Genomic DNA, 20,875 nt, shown 5'->3' with positions numbered 1-20,875 from the left:
ATCATCCTCACTCTTCTTTCTTACCCCAGACCCTTTCTGTCCAGGGGAAGCAGATTTTGATAGCAAGTTGACTATTGCTATCGAATCTGGTTCCCCCTCCCAAAATAGCTTCCACATCATTTCAAGGGTTAAAAACACTTGTATATGGCTTCTCTGACTGCTCTACTCTTTGTATAAATCATCCTCACTCTTCTTTCTTACCCCAGACCCTTTCTGTCCAGGGGAAGCGGATTTTGATAGCGAGTTGACTCTTGCTATCGGATCTGGTTCCCCCTCCCAATATAGCTTCCACAGCATTTCAAGGGTTAAAAACACTTGTATATGGCTTCTCTGACTGCTCTACTCTTTGTATAAATCATCCTCACTCTTCTTTCTTACCCCAGACCCTTTCTGTCCAGGGGAAGCGGATTTTGATAGCGAGTTGACTCTTGCTATCGGATCTGGTTCCCCCTCCCAATATAGCTTCCACAGCATTTCAAGGGTTAAAAACACTTGTATATGGCTTCTCTGACTGCTCTACTCTTTGTATAAATCATCCTCACTCTTCCTTCTTACCCCAGACTCTTTCTGTCCAGGGGAAGCGGATTTTGATAGCGAGTTGACTCTTGCTATCGGATCTGGTTCCCCCTCCCAATATAGCTTCCACAGCATTTCAAGGGTTAAAAACACTTGTATATGGCTTCTCTGACTGCTCTACTCTTTGTATCAATCATCCTCACTCTTCTTTCTTACCCCAGACCCTTTCTGTCCAGGGGAAGCGGATTTTGATAGCAAGCTGACTATTGCTATTGAATCTGGTTACCCCTCCCAAAACAGCTTGCACGGTATTTCAGGGGTTAAAAAGACTTGTATATGGCTTCTCTGACTGCTCTACTCTTTGTATCAATCATCCCCATTCTTCCTTTTTACCCCAGACTCTTTCTATCCAGGGGAAGCGGATTTTGATAGCGAGTTGACTCTTGCTATCGGATCTGGTTCCCCCTCCCAATATAGCTTCCACAGCATTTCAAGGGTTAAAAACACTTGTATATGGCTTCTCTGACTGCTCTACTCTTTGTATCAATCATCCTCACTCTTCCTTCTTACCCCAGACTCTTTCTATCCAGGGGAAGCGGATTTTGATAGCGAGTTGACTCTTGCTATCAGATCTGGTTCCCCCTCCCAAAACAGCTTGCACGGTATTTCAGGGGTTAAAAACACTTGTATATGGCTTCTCTGACTGCTCTACTCTTTGTATAAATCATCCTCACTCTTCTTTCTTACCCCAGACCCTTTCTGTCCAGGGGAAGCGGATTTTGATAGCAAGCTGACTATTGCTATCGGATCTGGTTCCCCCTCCCAATATAGCTTCCACAGCATTTCAAGGGTTAAAAACACTTGTATATGGCTTCTCTGACTGCTCTACTCTTTGTATAAATCATCCTCACTCTTCTTTCTTACCCCAGACTCTTTCTATCCAGGGAAAGCGGATTTTGATAGCGAGTTGACTCTTGCTATCAGATCTGGTTCCCCCTCCCAAAACAGCTTGCACGGTATTTCAGGGGTTAAAAAGACTTGTATATGGCTTCTGTGACTGCTCTACTCTTTGTATCAATCATCCTTAGCCTTCCTTCTTACCCCAGACTCTTTCTATCCAGGGGAAGCGGATTTTGATAGCGAGTTGACTCTTGCTATCGGATCTGGTTCCCCCTCCCAATATAGCTTCCACAGCATTTCAAGGGTTAAAAACACTTGTATATGGCTTCTCTGACTGCTCTACTCTTTGTATCAATCATCCCCATTCTTCCTTCTTACCCCAGACTCTTTCTATCCAGGGGAAGCGGATTTTGATAGCGAGTTGACATTTGCTATCAGATCTGGTTCCCCCTCCCAAAACAGCTTGCACGGTATTTCAGGGGTTAAAAAGACTTGTATATGGCTTCTCTGACTGCTCTACTCTTTGTATCAATCATCCTCACTCTTCTTTCTTACCCCAGACCCTTTCTGTCCAGGGGAAGCGGATTTTGATAGCAAGCTGACTATTGCTATCGAATCTGGTTCCCCCTCCCAAAATAGCTTCCACAGCATTTCAAGGGTTAAAAACACTTGTATATGGCTTCTCTGACTGCTCTACTCTTTGTATCAATCATCCTTAGCCTTCCTTCTTACCCCAGACCCTTTCTGTCCAGGGGAATCAGATTTTGATAGCAAGCTGACTATTGCTATCGAATCTGGTTCCCCCTCCCAAAATAGCTTCCACAGCATTTCAAGGGTTAAAAACACTTGTATATGGCTTCTCTGACTGCTCTACTCTTTGTATAAATCATCCTCACTCTTCTTTCTTACCCCAGACCCTTTCTGTCCAGGGGAAGCGGATTTTAATAGCAAGCTGACTATTGCTATCGAATCTGGTTCCCCCTCCCAATATAGCTTCCACAGCATTTCAAGGGTTAAAAACACTTGTATATGGCTTCTCTGACTGCTCTACTCTTTGTATCAATCATCCCCATTCTTCCTTCTTACCCCAGACCCTTTCTATCCAGGGAAAGCGGATTTTGATAGCGAGTTGACTCTTGCTATCAGATCTGGTTCCCCCTCCCAAAACAGCTTGCACGGTATTTCAGGGGTTAAAAACACTTGTATATGGCTTCTCTGACTGCTCTACTCTTTGCATCAATCATCCCCATTCTTCCTTTTTACCCCAGACCCTTTCTGTCCAGGGGAAGCGGATTTTGATAGCAAGCTGACTCATGCTATCAGATCTGGTTCCCCCTCCCAAAATAGCTTCCACAGCATTTCAAGGGTTAAAAACACTTGTATATGGCTTCTCTGACTGCTCTACTCTTTGTATAAATCATCCTCACTCTTCTTTCTTACCTCAGACCCTTTCTGTCCAAGGGAAGCGGATTTTGATAGCAAGCTGACTCATGCTATCAGATCTGGTTCCCCCTCCCAAAACAGCTTGCACGGTATTTCAGGGGTTAAAAAGACTTGTATATGGCTTCTCTGACTGCTCTACTCTTTGTATCAATCATCCTCACTCTTCTTTCTTACCCCAGACCCTTTCTGTCCAGGGGAAGCAGATTTTGATAGCGAGTTGACTCTTGCTATCGGATCTGGTTCCCCCTCCCAATATAGCTTCCACAGCATTTCAAGGGTTAAAAAGACTTGTATATGGCTTCTCTGACTGCTCTACTCTTTGTATAAATCATCCTCACTCTTCTTTCTTACCCCAGACCCTTTCTGTCCAGGGGAAGCGGATTTTGATAGCAAGCTGACTATTGCTATCGAATCTGGTTCCCCCTCCCAAAATAGCTTCCACAGCATTTCAAGGGTTAAAAACACTTGTATATGGCTTCTCTGACTGCTCTGCTCTTTGTATCAATCATCCTCACTCTTCTTTCTTACCCCAGACTCTTTCTATCCAGGGGAAGCGGATTTTGATAGCGAGTTGACTCTTGCTATCAGATCTGGTTCCCCCTCCCAAAACAGCTTGCACGGTATTTCAGGGGTTAAAAAGACTTGTATATGGCTTCTCTGACTGTTCTACTCTTTGTATCAATCATCCTCACTCTTCTTTCTTACCTCAGACTCTTTCTATCCAGGGGAAGCGGATTTTGATAGCGAGTTGACTCTTGCTATCGGATCTGGTTCCCCCTCCCAATATAGCTTCCACAGCATTTCAAGGGTTAAAAACACTTGTATATGGCTTCTCTGACTGCTCTACTCTTTGTATCAATCATCCTCACTCTTCCTTCTTACCCCAGACTCTTTCTATCCAGGGGAAGCGGATTTTGATAGCGAGTTGACTCTTGCTATCAGATCTGGTTCCCCCTCCCAAAACAGCTTGCACGGTATTTCAGGGGTTAAAAACACTTGTATATGGCTTCTCTGACTGCTCTACTCTTTGTATAAATCATCCTCACTCTTCTTTCTTACCCCAGACCCTTTCTGTCCAGGGGAAGCGGATTTTGATAGCAAGCTGACTATTGCTATCGGATCTGGTTCCCCCTCCCAATATATCTTCCACAGCATTTCAAGGGTTAAAAACACTTGTATATGGCTTCTCTGACTGCTCTACTCTTTGTATAAATCATCCTCACTCTTCTTTCTTACCCCAGACTCTTTCTATCCAGGGAAAGCGGATTTTGATAGCGAGTTGACTCTTGCTATCAGATCTGGTTCCCCCTCCCAAAACAGCTTGCACGGTATTTCAGGGGTTAAAAAGACTTGTATATGGCTTCTGTGACTGCTCTACTCTTTGTATCAATCATCCTTAGCCTTCCTTCTTACCCCAGACTCTTTCTATCCAGGGGAAGCGGATTTTGATAGCGAGTTGACTCTTGCTATCGGATCTGGTTCCCCCTCCCAATATAGCTTCCACAGCATTTCAAGGGTTAAAAACACTTGTATATGGCTTCTCTGACTGCTCTACTCTTTGTATCAATCATCCCCATTCTTCCTTCTTACCCCAGACTCTTTCTATCCAGGGGAAGCGGATTTTGATAGCGAGTTGACATTTGCTATCAGATCTGGTTCCCCCTCCCAAAACAGCTTGCACGGTATTTCAGGGGTTAAAAAGACTTGTATATGGCTTCTCTGACTGCTCTACTCTTTGTATCAATCATCCTCACTCTTCTTTCTTACCCCAGACCCTTTCTGTCCAGGGGAAGCGGATTTTGATAGCAAGCTGACTATTGCTATCGAATCTGGTTCCCCCTCCCAAAATAGCTTCCACAGCATTTCAAGGGTTAAAAACACTTGTATATGGCTTCTCTGACTGCTCTACTCTTTGTATCAATCATCCTTAGCCTTCCTTCTTACCCCAGACCCTTTCTGTCCAGGGGAATCAGATTTTGATAGCAAGCTGACTATTGCTATCGAATCTGGTTCCCCCTCCCAAAATAGCTTCCACAGCATTTCAAGGGTTAAAAACACTTGTATATGGCTTCTCTGACTGCTCTACTCTTTGTATAAATCATCCTCACTCTTCTTTCTTACCCCAGACCCTTTCTGTCCAGGGGAAGCGGATTTTAATAGCAAGCTGACTATTGCTATCGAATCTGGTTCCCCCTCCCAATATAGCTTCCACAGCATTTCAAGGGTTAAAAACACTTGTATATGGCTTCTCTGACTGCTCTACTCTTTGTATCAATCATCCCCATTCTTCCTTCTTACCCCAGACCCTTTCTATCCAGGGAAAGCGGATTTTGATAGCGAGTTGACTCTTGCTATCAGATCTGGTTCCCCCTCCCAAAACAGCTTGCACGGTATTTCAGGGGTTAAAAACACTTGTATATGGCTTCTCTGACTGCTCTACTCTTTGTATAAATCATCCTCACTCTTCTTTCTTACCTCAGACCCTTTCTGTCCAAGGGAAGCGGATTTTGATAGCAAGCTGACTCATGCTATCAGATCTGGTTCCCCCTCCCAAAACAGCTTGCACGGTATTTCAGGGGTTAAAAAGACTTGTATATGGCTTCTCTGACTGCTCTACTCTTTGTATCAATCATCCTCACTCTTCTTTCTTACCCCAGACCCTTTCTGTCCAGGGGAAGCAGATTTTGATAGCGAGTTGACTCTTGCTATCGGATCTGGTTCCCCCTCCCAATATAGCTTCCACAGCATTTCAAGGGTTAAAAAGACTTGTATATGGCTTCTCTGACTGCTCTACTCTTTGTATAAATCATCCTCACTCTTCTTTCTTACCCCAGACCCTTTCTGTCCAGGGGAAGCGGATTTTGATAGCAAGCTGACTATTGCTATCGAATCTGGTTCCCCCTCCCAAAATAGCTTCCACAGCATTTCAAGGGTTAAAAACACTTGTATATGGCTTCTCTGACTGCTCTACTCTTTGTATCAATCATCCTCACTCTTCTTTCTTACCCCAGACTCTTTCTATCCAGGGGAAGCGGATTTTGATAGCGAGTTGACTCTTGCTATCAGATCTGGTTCCCCCTCCCAAAACAGCTTGCACGGTATTTCAGGGGTTAAAAAGACTTGTATATGGCTTCTCTGACTGTTCTACTCTTTGTATCAATCATCCTCACTCTTCTTTCTTACCTCAGACTCTTTCTATCCAGGGGAAGCGGATTTTGATAGCGAGTTGACTCTTGCTATCGGATCTGGTTCCCCCTCCCAATATAGCTTCCACAGCATTTCAAGGGTTAAAAACACTTGTATATGGCTTCTCTGACTGTTCTACTCTTTGTATCAATCATCCTCACTCTTCCGTCTTACCCCAGACCCTTTCTGTCCAGGGGAATCGGATTTTGATAGCAAGCTGACTATTGCTATCGGATCTGGTTCCCCCTCCCAATATAGCTTCCACAGCATTTCAGGGGTTAAAAACACTTGTATATGGTTTCTCTGACTGCTCTACTCTTTGTATAAATCATCCTCACTCTTCTTTCTTACCCCAGACTTTTTCTATCCAGGGGAAGCGGATTTTGATAGCGAGTTGACTCTTGCTATCAGATCTGGTTCCCCCTCCCAAAACAGTTTGCACGGTATTTCAGGGGTTAAAAAGACTTGTATATGGCTTCTCTGACTGCTCTACTCTTTGTATGAATCATCCTCACTCTTCTTTCTTACCCCAGACCCTTTCTGTCCAGGGGAATCGGATTTTGATAGCAAGCTGACTATTGCTATCGAATCTGGTTCCCCCTCCCAATATAGCTTCCACAGCATTTCAGGGGTTAAAAACACTTGTATATGGCTTCTCTGACTGCTCTACTCTTTGTATAAATCATCCCCATTCTTCCTTTTTACCCCAGACCCTTTCTGTCCAGGGGAAGTGGATTTTGATAGCAAGTTGACTATTGCTATCGGATCTGGTTCCCCCTCCCAAAATAGCTTCCACAGCATTTCAAGGGTTAAAAACACTTGTATATGGCTTCTCTGACTGCTCTACTCTTTGTATAAATCATCCTCACTCTTCTTTCTTACCCAAGACCCTTTCTGTCCAGGGGAAGCGGATTTTGATAGCAAGCTGACTATTGCTATCGAATCTGGTTCCCCCTCCCAAAATAGCTTCCACATCATTTCAAGGGTTAAAAACACTTGTATATGGCTTCTCTGACTGCTCTACTCTTTGTATAAATCATCCTCACTCTTCCTTCTTACCCCAGACTCTTTCTATCCAGGGGAAGCGGATTTTGATAGCGAGTTGACTCTTGCTATCGGATCTGGTTCCCCCTCCCAATATAGCTTCCACAGCATTTCAAGGGTTAAAAACACTTGTATATGGCTTCTCTGACTGCTCTACTCTTTGTATCAATCATCCTCACTCTTCTTTCTTACCTCAGACTCTTTCTATCCAGGGGAAGCGGATTTTGATAGCGAGTTGACTCTTGCTATCAGATCTGGTTCCCCCTCCCAAAACAGCTTGCACGGTATTTCAGGGGTTAAAAAGACTTGTATATGGCTTCTCTGACTGCTCTACTCTTTGTATCAATCATCCCCATTCTTCCTTCTTACCCCAGACTCTTTCTATCCAGGGGAAGCGGATTTTGATAGCGAGTTGACTCTTGCTATCAGATCTGGTTCCCCCTCCCAAAACAGCTTGCACGGTATTTCAGGGGTTAAAAACACTTGTATATGGCTTTCCTGACTGCTCTACTCTTTGTATCAATCATCCTCACTCTTCTTTCTTACCCCAGACCCTTTCTGTCCAGGGGAAGCGGATTTTGATAGCAAGCTGACTATTGCTATCGAATCTGGTTCCCCCCTCCCAATATAGCTTCCACAGCATTTCAAGGGTTAAAAACACTTGTATATGGCTTCTCTGACTGCTCTACTCTTTGTATCAATCATCCCCATTCTTCCTTCTTACCCCAGACCCTTTCTGTCCAGGGGAAGTGGATTTTGATAGCAAGCTGACTATTGCTATCGAATCTGGTTCCCCCCTCCCAATATAGCTTCCACAGCATTTCAAGGGTTAAAAACACTTGTATATGGCTTCTCTGACTGCTCTACTCTTTGTATCAATCATCCTCACTCTTCTTTCTTACCCCAGACTCTTTCTATCCAGGGGAAGCGGATTTTGATAGCAAGCTGACTATTGCTATCGAATCTGGTTCCCCCCTCCCAATATAGCTTCCACAGCATTTCAAGGGTTAAAAACACTTGTATATGGCTTCTCTGACTGCTCTACTCTTTGTATCAATCATCCTCACTCTTCTTTCTTACCCCAGACTCTTTCTATCCAGGGGAAGCGGATTTTGATAGCGAGTTGACTCTTGCTATCGGATCTGGTTCCCCCTCCCAAAACAGCTTGCACGGTATTTCAGGGGTTAAAAACACTTGTATATGGCTTCCCTGACTGCTCTACTCTTTATATCAATCATCCTCACTCTTCTTTCTTACCCCAGACTCTTTCTATCCAGGGGAAGCGGATTTTGATAGCGAGTTGACTCTTGCTATCGGATCTGGTTCCCCCTCCCAAAATAGCTTCCACAGCATTTTAGGGGTTAAAAACACTTGTATATGGCTTCCCTGACTGCTCTACTCTTTATATCAATCATCCTCACTCTTCTTTCTTACCCCAGACTCTTTCTATCCAGGGGAAGCGGATTTTGATAGCGAGTTGACTCTTGCTATCAGATCTGGTTCCCCCTCCCAAAACAGCTTGCACGGTATTTCAGGGGTTAAAAACACTTGTATATGGCTTCTCTGACTGTTCTACTCTTTGTAAAAATCATCCCCATTCTTCCTTCTTACCCCAGACTCTTTCTGTCCAGGGGAAGCGGATTTTGATAGCGAGTTGACTCTTGCTATCAGATCTGGTTCCCCCTCCCAAAACAGCTTGCACGGTATTTCAGGGGTTAAAAAGACTTGTATATGGCTTCTCTGACTGCTCTACTCTTTATATCAATCATCCTCACTCTTCTTTCTTACCCCAGACCCTTTCTATCCAGGGAAAGCGGATTTTGATAGCGAGTTGACTCTTGCTATCGGATCTGGTTCCCCCTCCCAAAACAGCTTGCACGGTATTTCAGGGGTTAAAAAGACTTGTATATGGCTTCTCTGACTGCTCTACTCTTTGTATCAATCATCCTCACTCTTCTTTCTTACCCCAGACCCTTTCTGTCCAGGGGAAGCGGATTTTGATAGCAAGCTGACTATTGCTATCGAATCTGGTTCCCCCCTCCCAATATAGCTTCCACAGCATTTCAGGGGTTAAAAACACTTGTATATGGCTTCCCTGACTGCTCTACTCTTTGTATCAATCATCCCCATTCTTCCTTCTTACCCCAGACTCTTTCTATCCAGGGGAAGCGGATTTTGATAGCGAGTTGACTCTTGCTATCAGATCTGGTTCCCCCTCCCAAAACAGCTTGCACGGTATTTCAGGGGTTAAAAAGACTTGTATATGGCTTCTCTGACTGCTCTACTCTTTGTATCAATCATCCTCACTCTTCTTTCTTACCCCAGACCCTTTCTATCCAGGGAAAGCGGATTTTGATAGCGAGTTGACTCTTGCTATCGGATCTGGTTCCCCCTCCCAAAACAGCTTGCACGGTATTTCAGGGGTTAAAAAGACTTGTATATGGCTTCTCTGACTGCTCTACTCTTTGTATAAATCATCCTCACTCTTCTTTCTTACCCCAGACCCTTTCTGTCCAGGGGAATCGGATTTTGATAGCAAGCTGACTATTGCTATCGAATCTGGTTCCCCCTCCCAAAATAGCTTCCACAGCATTTCAGGGGTTAAAAACACTTGTATATGGCTTCCCTGACTGCTCTACTCTTTGTATCAATCATCCCCATTCTTCCTTCTTACCCCAGACTCTTTCTATCCAGGGGAAGCGGATTTTGATAGCGAGTTGACTCTTGCTATCAGATCTGGTTCCCCCTCCCAAAACAGCTTGCACGGTATTTCAGGGGTTAAAAAGACTTGTATATGGCTTCTCTGACTGCTCTACTCTTTGTATCAATCATCCTCACTCTTCCTTCTTACCCCAGACCCTTTCTATCCAGGGAAAGCGGATTTTGATAGCGAGTTGACTCTTGCTATCGGATCTGGTTCCCCCTCCCAATATAGCTTCCACAGCATTTCAAGGGTTAAAAACACTTGTATATGGCTTCTCTGACTGCTCTACTCTTTGTATAAATCATCCTCACTCTTCCTTCTTACCCCAGACCCTTTCTGTCCAGGGGAATCGGATTTTGATAGCAAGCTGACTATTGCTATCGAATCTGGTTCCCCCTCCCAAAATAGCTTCCACAGCATTTCAAGGGTTAAAAACACTTGTATATGGCTTCTCTGACTGCTCTACTCTTTGTATCAATCATCCTCACTCTTCTTTCTTACCCCAGACTCTTTCTATCCAGGGGAAGCGGATTTTGATAGCGAGTTGACTCTTGCTATCAGATCTGGTTCCCCCTCCCAAAACAGCTTGCACGGTATTTCAGGGGTTAAAAAGACTTGTATATGGCTTCTCTGACTGCTCTACTCTTTATATCAATCATCCTCACTCTTCTTTCTTACCCCAGACCCTTTCTGTCCAGGGGAAGTGGATTTTGATAGCAAGCTGACTATTGCTATCGAATCTGGTTCCCCCTCCCAAAATAGCTTCCACAGCATTTCAGGGGTTAAAAAGACTTGTATATGGCTTCTCTGACTGCTCTACTCTTTGTATCAATCATCCTCACTCTTCTTTCTTACCGCAGACTCTTTCTATCCAGGGGAAGCGGATTTTGATAGCAAGCTGACTATTACTATCGAATCTGGTTCCCCCTCCCAATATAGCTTCCACAGCATTTCAAGGGTTAAAAACACTTGTATATGGCTTCTCTGACTGCTCTACTCTTTGTATAAATCATCCCCATTCTTCCTTCTTACCCCAGACTCTTTCTATCCAGGGGAAGCGGATTTTGATAGCAAGCTGACTATTGCTATCGAATCTGGTTCCCCCTCCCAAAACAGCTTGCACGGTATTTCAGGGGTTAAAAAGACTTGTATATGGCTTCTCTGACTGCTCTACTCTTTGTATCAATCATCCCCATTCTTCCTTCTTACCCCAGACCCTTTCTATCCAGGGGAAGCGGATTTTGATAGCAAGCTGACTATTGCTATCGAATCTGGTTCCCCCTCCCAAAATAGCTTCCACAGCATTTCAAGGGTTAAAAACACTTGTATATGGCTTCTCTGACTGCTCTACTCTTTGTATCAATCATCCTCACTCTTCTTTCTTACCCCAGACTCTTTCTATCCAGGGGAAGCGGATTTTGATAGCGAGTTGACTCTTGCTATCGGATCTGGTTCCCCCTCCCAATATAGCTTCCACAGCATTTCAAGGGTTAAAAACACTTGTATATGGCTTCTCTGACTGCTCTACTCTTTGTATAAATCATCCTCACTCTTCCTTCTTACCCCAGACCCTTTCTGTCCAGGGGAAGCGGATTTTGATAGCAAGCTGACTATTGCTATCGAATCTGGTTCCCCCTCCCAAAATAGCTTCCACAGCATTTCAAGGGTTAAAAACACTTGTATATGGCTTCTCTGACTGTTCTACTCTTTGTATCAATCATCCTCACTCTTCTTTCTTACCCCAGACTCTTTCTATCCAGGGAAAGCGGATTTTGATAGCGAGTTGACTCTTGCTATCAGATCTGGTTCCCCCTCCCAAAACAGCTTGCACGGTATTTCAGGGGTTAAAAAGACTTGTATATGGCTTCTCTGACTGCTCTACTCTTTGTATAAATCATCCCCATTCTTCCTTCTTACCCCAGACTCTTTCTATCCAGGGGAAGCGGATTTTGATAGCGAGTTGACTCATGCTATCAGATCTGGTTCCCCCTCCCAAAACAGCTTGCACGGTATTTCAGGGGTTAAAAAGACTTGTATATGGCTTCTCTGACTGCTCTACTCTTTGTATAAATCATCCTCACTCTTCTTTCTTACCCCAGACCCTTTCTGTCCAGGGGAAGCGGATTTTGATAGCAAGCTGACTATTGCTATTGAATCTGGTTCCCCCTCCCAAAACAGCTTGCACGGTATTTCAGGGGTTAAAAAGACTTGTATATGGCTTCTCTGACTGCTCTACTCTTTGTATAAATCATCCTCACTCTTCTTTCTTACCCCAGACCCTTTCTGTCCAGGGGAAGCGGATTTTAATAGCAAGCTGACTATTGCTATCGAATCTGGTTCCCCCTCCCAATATAGCTTCCACAGCATTTCAAGGGTTAAAAACACTTGTATATGGCTTCTCTGACTGCTCTACTCTTTGTATCAATCATCCCCATTCTTCCTTCTTACCCCAGACCCTTTCTATCCAGGGAAAGCGGATTTTGATAGCGAGTTGACTCTTGCTATCAGATCTGGTTCCCCCTCCCAAAACAGCTTGCACGGTATTTCAGGGGTTAAAAAGACTTGTATATGGCTTCTCTGACTGCTCTACTCTTTGTATAAATCATCCTCACTCTTCTTTCTTACCCCAGACCCTTTCTGTCCAGGGGAAGCGGATTTTGATAGCAAGCTGACTATTGCTATCGAATCTGGTTCCCCCTCCCAAAATAGCTTCCACAGCATTTCAAGGGTTAAAAACACTTGTATATGGCTTCTCTGACTGCTCTACTCTTTGTATCAATCATCCTTAGCCTTCCTTCTTACCCCAGACCCTTTCTGTCCAGGGGAATCGGATTTTGATAGCAAGCTGACTATTGCTATCGAATCTGGTTCCCCCTCCCAAAATAGCTTCCACAGCATTTCAGGGGTTAAAAACACTTGTATATGGCTTCTCTGACTGTTCTACTCTTTGTATAAATCATCCTCACTCTTCCTTCTTACCCCAGACTCTTTCTATCCAGGGGAAGCGGATTTTGATAGCAAGCTGACTATTGCTATCGAATCTGGTTCCCCCTCCCAAAATAGCTTCCACAGCATTTCAAGGGTTAAAAAGACTTGTATATGGCTTCTCTGACTGCTCTACTCTTTGTATCAATCATCCCCATTCTTCCTTCTTACCCCAGACTCTTTCTATCCAGGGGAAGCGGATTTTGATAGCGAGTTGACTCTTGCTATCAGATCTGGTTCCCCCTCCCAAAACAGCTTGCACGGTATTTCAAGGGTTAAAAACACTTGTATATGGCTTCTCTGACTGCTCTACTCTTTGTATCAATCATCCTTAGCCTTCCTTCTTACCCCAGACCCTTTCTGTCCAGGGGAATCGGATTTTGATAGCAAGCTGACTATTGCTATCGAATCTGGTTCCCCCTCCCAATATAGCTTCCACAGCATTTCAAGGGTTAAAAACACTTGTATATGGCTTCTCTGACTGCTCTACTCTTTGTATCAATCATCCTCACTCTTCTTTCTTACCCCAGACCCTTTCTGTCCAGGGGAAGTGGATTTTGATAGCAAGCTGACTATTGCTATCGGATCTGGTTCCCCCTCCCAATATAGCTTCCACAGCATTTCAAGGGTTAAAAACACTTGTATATGGCTTCTCTGACTGCTCTACTCTTTGTATCAATCATCCTCACTCTTCTTTCTTACCCCAGACTCTTTCTATCCAGGGGAAGCGGATTTTGATAGCAAGCTGACTATTGCTATCGGATCTGGTTCCCCCTCCCAAAATAGCTTCCACATCATTTCAAGGGTTAAAAACACTTGTATATGGCTTCTGTGACTGCTCTACTCTTTGTATCAATCATCCTCACTCTTCTTTCTTACCCCAGACCCTTTCTGTCCAGGGGAAGCGGATTTTGATAGCAAGTTGACTATTGCTATCGAATCTGGTTCCCCCTCCCAAAATAGCTTCCACATCATTTCAAGGGTTAAAAACACTTGTATATGGCTTCTCTGACTGCTCTACTCTTTGTATAAATCATCCTCACTCTTCTTTCTTACCCCAGACCCTTTCTGTCCAGGGGAAGCGGATTTTGATAGCAAGCTGACTATTGCTATCGGATCTGGTTCCCCCTCCCAAAATAGCTTCCACAGCATTTCAAGGGTTAAAAACACTTGTATATGGCTTCTCTGACTGCTCTACTCTTTGTATCAATCATCCTCACTCTTCTTTCTTACCCCAGACTCTTTCTATCCAGGGAAAGCGGATTTTGATAGCGAGTTGACTCTTGCTATCAGATCTGGTTCCCCCTCCCAAAACAGCTTGCACGGTATTTCAGGGGTTAAAAAGACTTGTATATGGCTTCTCTGACTGCTCTACTCTTTGTATAAATCATCCTCACTCTTCTTTCTTACCCCAGACCCTTTCTGTCCAGGGGAAGCGGATTTTGATAGCAAGCTGACTATTGCTATCGAATCTGGTTCCCCCTCCCAAAATAGCTTCCACAGCATTTCAAGGGTTAAAAACACTTGTATATGGCTTCTCTGACTGCTCTACTCTTTGTATCAATCATCCCCATTCTTCCTTCTTACCCCAGACTCTTTCTATCCAGGGGAAGCGGATTTTGATAGCAAGCTGACTATTGCTATCGAATCTGGTTCCCCCTCCCAAAATAGCTTCCACAGCATTTCAAGGGTTAAAAACACTTGTATATGGTTTCTCTGACTGCTCTACTCTTTGTATAAATCATCCTCACTCTTCTTTCTTACCCCAGACCCTTTCTGTCCAGGGGAAGCGGATTTTAATAGCAAGCTGACTATTGCTATCGAATCTGGTTCCCCCTCCCAATATAGCTTCCACAGCATTTCAAGGGTTAAAAACACTTGTATATGGCTTCTCTGACTGCTCTACTCTTTGTATCAATCATCCCCATTCTTCCTTCTTACCCCAGACCCTTTCTATCCAGGGAAAGCGGATTTTGATAGCGAGTTGACTCTTGCTATCAGATCTGGTTCCCCCTCCCAAAACAGCTTGCACGGTATTTCAGGGGTTAAAAAGACTTGTATATGGCTTCTCTGACTGCTCTACTCTTTGTATCAATCATCCCCATTCTTCCTTCTTACCCCAGACTCTTTCTATCCAGGGGAAGCGGATTTTGATAGCGAGTTGACTCTTGCTATCGGATCTGGTTCCCCCTCCCAATATAGCTTCCACAGCATTTCAAGGGTTAAAAACACTTGTATATGGCTTCTCTGACTGCTCTACTCTTTGTATCAATCATCCTTAGCCTTCCTTCTTACCCCAGACCCTTTCTGTCCAGGGGAATCGGATTTTGATAGCAAGCTGACTATTGCTATCGAATCTGGTTCCCCCTCCCAAAATAGCTTCCACAGCATTTCAAGGGTTAAAAAGACTTGTATATGGCTTCTCTGACTGCTCTACTCTTTGTATCAATCATCCTCACTCTTCCTTCTTACCCCAGACTCTTTCTATCCAGGGGAAGCGGATTTTGATAGCGAGTTGACTCTTGCTATCGGATCTGGTTCCCCCTCCCAATATAGCTTCCACAGCATTTCAAGGGTTAAAAACACTTGTATATGGCTTCTCTGACTGCTCTACTCTTTGTATCAATCATCCTCACTCTTCTTTCTTACCTCAGACTCTTTCTATCCAGGGGAAGCGGATTTTGATAGCGAGTTGACTCTTGCTATCAGATCTGGTTCCCCCTCCCAAAACAGCTTGCACGGTATTTCAGGGGTTAAAAAGACTTGTATATGGCTTCTCTGACTGCTCTACTCTTTGTATAAATCATCCTCACTCTTCTTTCTTACCCCAGACCCTTTCTGTCCAGGGGAAGCGGATTTTGATAGCAAGCTGACTATTGCTATCGGATCTGGTTCCCCCTCCCAATATAGCTTCCACAGCATTTCAAGGGTTAAAAACACTTGTATATGGCTTCTCTGACTGCTCTACTCTTTGTATCAATCATCCTCACTCTTCTTTCTTACCCCAGACTTTTTCTATCCAGGGGAAGCGGATTTTGATAGCGAGTTGACTCTTGCTATCGGATCTGGTTCCCCCTCCCAATATAGCTTCCACAGCATTTCAAGGGTTAAAAACACTTGTATATGGCTTTTCTGACTGCTCTACTCTTTGTATCAATCATCCCCATTCTTCCTTCTTACCCCAGACTCTTTCTATCCAGGGAAAGCGGATTTTGATAGCGAGTTGACTCTTGCTATCAGATCTGGTTCCCCCTCCCAAAACAGTTTGCACGGTATTTCAGGGGTTAAAAAGACTTGTATATGGCTTCTCTGACTGCTCTACTCTTTGTATCAATCATCCTCACTCTTCTTTCTTACCCCAGACCCTTTCTGTCCAGGGGAATCGGATTTTGATAGCAAGCTGACTATTGCTATCGAATCTGGTTCCCCCTCCCAATATAGCTTCCACAGCATTTCAGGGGTTAAAAACACTTGTATATGGCTTCCCTGACTGCTCTACTCTTTGTATCAATCATCCCCATTCTTCCTTCTTACCCCAGACCCTTTCTGTCCAGGGGAAGCGGATTTTGATAGCAAGTTGACTATTGCTATCGAATCTGGTTCCCCCTCCCAAAATAGCTTCCACATCATTTCAAGGGTTAAAAACACTTGTATATGGCTTCTCTGACTGCTCTACTCTTTGTATAAATCATCCTCACTCTTCTTTCTTACCCCAGACCCTTTCTGTCCAGGGGAAGCGGATTTTGATAGCAAGCTGACTATTGCTATCGAATCTGGTTCCCCCTCCCAAAATAGCTTCCACAGCATTTCAAGGGTTAAAAAGACTTGTATATGGCTTCTCTGACTGCTCTACTCTTTGTATAAATCATCCTCACTCTTCCTTCTTACCCCAGACTCTTTCTGTCCAGGGGAAGCGGATTTTGATAGCGAGTTGACTTTTGCTATCGGATCTGGTTCCCCCTCCCAATATAGCTTCCACAGCATTTCAAGGGTTAAAAACACTTGTATATGGCTTCTCTGACTGCTCTACTCTTTGTATAAATCATCCTCACTCTTCTTTCTTACCCCAGACCCTTTCTGTCCAGGGGAATCGGATTTTGATAGCAAGCTGACTATTGCTATCGAATCTGGTTCCCCCTCCCAAAATAGCTTCCACAGCATTTCAAGGGTTAAAAACACTTGTATATGGCTTCTCTGACTGCTCTACTCTTTGTATCAATCATCCTTAGCCTTCCTTCTTACCCCAGACCCTTTCTGTCCAGGGGAATCGGATTTTGATAGCAAGCTGACTATTGCTATCGAATCTGGTTCCCCCTCCCAAAATAGCTTCCACAGCATTTCAAGGGTTAAAAACACTTGTATATGGCTTCTCTGACTGCTCTACTCTTTGTATCAATCATCCCCATTCTTCCTTCTTACCCCAGACTCTTTCTATCCAGGGGAAGCGGATTTTGATAGCGAGTTGACTCTTGCTATCAGATCTGGTTCCCCCTCCCAAAACAGCTTGCACGGTATTTCAGGGGTTAAAAAGACTTGTATATGGCTTCTCTGACTGCTCTACTCTTTGTATAAATCATCCTCACTCTTCTTTCTTACCTCAGACTCTTTCTATCCAGGGGAAGCGGATTTTGATAGCGAGTTGACTCTTGCTATCAGATCTGGTTCCCCCTCCCAAAACAGCTTGCACGGTATTTCAGGGGTTAAAAACACTTGTATATGGCTTCTCTGACTGTTCTACTCTTTGTATAAATCATCCTCACTCTTCTTTCTTACCCCAGACTCTTTCTATCCAGGGGAAGCGGATTTTGATAGCGAGTTGACTCTTGCTATCAGATCTGGTTCCCCCTCCCAAAACAGCTTGCACGGTATTTCAGGGGTTAAAAAGACTTGTATATGGCTTCTCTGACTGCTCTACTCTTTGTATAAATCATCCCCATTCTTCCTTTTTACCCCAGACTCTTTCTGTCCAGGGGAAGCGGATTTTGATAGCAAGCTGACTATTGCTATCGAATCTGGTTCCCCCTCCCAATATAGCTTCCACAGCATTTCAAGGGTTAAAAACACTTGTATATGGCTTCTCTGACTGCTCTACTCTTTGTAAAAATCATCCTCACTCTTCTTTCTTACCCCAGACTCTTTCTGTCCAGGGGAAGCAGATTTTGATAGCAAGCTGACTATTGCTATCGAATCTGGTTCCCCCTCCCAATATAGCTTCCACAGCATTTCAAGGGTTAAAAACACTTGTATATGGCTTCTGTGACTGCTCTACTCTTTGTATCAATCATCCTTAGCCTTCCTTCTTACCCCAGACTCTTTCTGTCCAGGTGAAACGGATTCTGATAGCAAGCTGTCTGTGTGTTAAATTTGGTGTTATCGCTCTTACCTTCTCATTCTGGTCACTGGAAGTTCAACATGGCACCTCATGGCTAGGGATGAGCCGAACACCTCCCGGTTTGGTTCGCATTCAGAACATGCGAACAGGCAAAAAATTAGTGCGAACACCGTTAAAGTCTATGGGACACGAACATGAATAATCAAAAGTGCTCATTTTAAAGGCTTATATGCAAGTTATTGTCATAAGAAGTGTTTGGGGACTTGGGTCCTGCCCCTGGGGACATGTATCAATGCAAAAAAAGTTTTAAAAACTGACGTTTTTTCAGGAGCAGTGATTTTAATAATGCTTAAAGTGAAACAATAAAAGTGTAATATTCCTTTAAATTTCGTACCTGGGGGGTGTCTATAGTATGCCTTTAAAGTGGCGCATGTTTCCTGTGTTTAGAACAGTCTGACAGCAAAATGACATTTCTAAAGGAAAAAAAGTCATGTAAAACTACTATCGCTAGCGCCGGCTATGATGAACTGTCGGTCTGGCATACAGCATGGAATTTCCCCACAGGGGAACCCCGAACCAAAAATTAAAAAAAAAATGGTGTGGGGTCCCCCCAAAAATCCATTCCAGACCCTTATCCGAGCACGCAACCTGGCAGGCCGCAGGAAAAGAGGGGGGATGAGAGAGCGCCCCCCCCTCCTGAACCATACCAGGCCACATGCCCTCAACATTGGGAGGGTGCTTTGGGGTAGCCCCCCAAAGCACCTTGTCCCCATGTTGATGGGGAGAAGGGCCTCATCCCCACAACCCTTTCCCGGTGGTTTTGGGGGTCTGCGGGCGGGGGGCTTATCGGAATCTGGAAGCCCCCTTTAACAAGGGGACCCCCAGATCCCGCCCCCCCGTGTGAATTGGTAATGGGGTACAAATGTACCCCTACCATTTCACAAAAAAAGTGTCAAAAAGGTTAAAAAACACAAAACAGTTTTTGACAAGTCCTTTATTAATTTCTTCTTCTTTCCGCTTCTTTCTTCTGGTCTTCCTTCGGTGTTCTTCTACTTCCTCCATCTTCTTCTTCTTCCTCTGCTCTTCTCGTCCCGCATCTTTCTCCGGCTTCTCCTCCGCTCCATCCGCACGATCCGCCTCAGTGGGAGTCTTCCGCTGTGTGACGCTTCGGTTCTTCTGACACTTCTTATATAATGGAGGGCGGGCATGTCCCCGCCCCCTCTGACAACACGGGGAAAGCCATAGGAAAGTCCCAGGAAGTCCCTGTGCGTCACCGGGTGGCCCCGCCCTTCGTTATGTAAGAAGTGTCAGAAGAACCGAAGCGTCATGCGGCAGAAGACTCCCACTGAGGCGGATCATGCGGACGGAGCGGAGAAGAAGCCGCAGGAAGATGCAGGACGAAAAGAGCGGAGGAAGAAGAAGATGGAGAAGAAGAAGATGGAGAAAAAGAAGAAGAAGATGGAGAAGAAGAAGATGGAGGAAGAAGAAAAAGAACACCGAAGGAAGACCAGACGAAAGAAGATGGAAGAAGAAGCGGAAAGAAGAAGAAACTAATAAAGGACTTGTCAAAAACCGTCTCATGCGTTTAACCTTTTTGACACTTTTTTTGTGAAATGGTAGTGGTACATTTTTACCCCATTACCAATTCACACGGGGGGGGGGGCGGGATCTGGGGGTCCCCTTGTTAATGGGTGCTTCCAGATTCCGCTAAGCCCCCTGCCCGCAGACCCCCACAACCACCGGGCAAGGTTTGTGGGGATGAGGTCCTTCTCCCCAAAGCACCCTCCCAATGTTGATGGCATGTGGCCTGGTATGGTTAAGGAGGGGGGGCACTCTCTCGTTCCCCCCTCTTTTCCTGCGGCCTGCCAGGTTGCGTGCTCGGATAAGGGTCTGGTATGGATTTATGGGGGGACCCCACGCCTTTTTTTTTATTTTGGCGCAGGGTTCCCCTTAATATCCATACCAGACCTGAAGGGCCTGGTATGGAATTTAGGGGGACCCCCACGCAGTTTTTTTAAAAAATTTTAGTTCAACTTCCAGTGACCAGTATGAGAGAGTGAGAGCGATAATACCAAATTTAACACACAGTCAGCTTGCTACCAGAATCCATTCCCCCTGGACAGAAAGGGTCTGGTTTAAGAAAGAAGAGTGAGGATGATTGATACAAAGAGTAGAGCAGTCAGAGAAGCCATATACAAGTGTTTTTAACCCTTGAAATGCTGTGGAAGCTATTTTGGGAGGGGGAACCAGATTCGATAGCAATAGTCAGCTTGCTATCAAAATTCACTTCCCCTGGACAGAAAGGGTCTGGGGTAAGAAGGAAGAGTGAGGATGATTTATACAAAGAGTAGAGCAGTCAGAGAAGCCATATACAAGTGTTTTTAACCCCTGAAATGCCATTCAAGCTGTTTTGGGAGGGGGAACCAGATCCGATAGCAATAGTCAGCTTGCTATCAAAATCCGCTTTCCCTGGACAGAAAGGGTCTGGGGTAAGAAAGAAGAGTGAGGATGACTGATACAAAGAGTAGAGCAGTCAGAGAAGCCATATACAAGTGTTTTTAACCCTTGAAATGCTGTGGAAGCTATATTGGGAGGGGGAACCAGATCCGATAGCAAGAGTCAACTCGCTATCAAAATCCGCTTCCCCTGGATAGAAAGAGTCTGGGGTAAGAAGGAAGAATGGGGATGATTGATACAAAGAGTAGAGCAGTCAGGGAAGCCATATACAAGTATTTTTAACCCTTGAAATGCTGTGGAAGCTATAT

The sequence above is a fragment of the Aquarana catesbeiana genome, linkage group LG04 (assembly GCF_042186555.1).
Source record: "Aquarana catesbeiana isolate 2022-GZ linkage group LG04, ASM4218655v1, whole genome shotgun sequence".
Lineage (NCBI taxonomy): Eukaryota > Metazoa > Chordata > Amphibia > Anura > Ranidae > Aquarana > Aquarana catesbeiana.
This window is presented reverse-complemented; position numbering follows the sequence as displayed.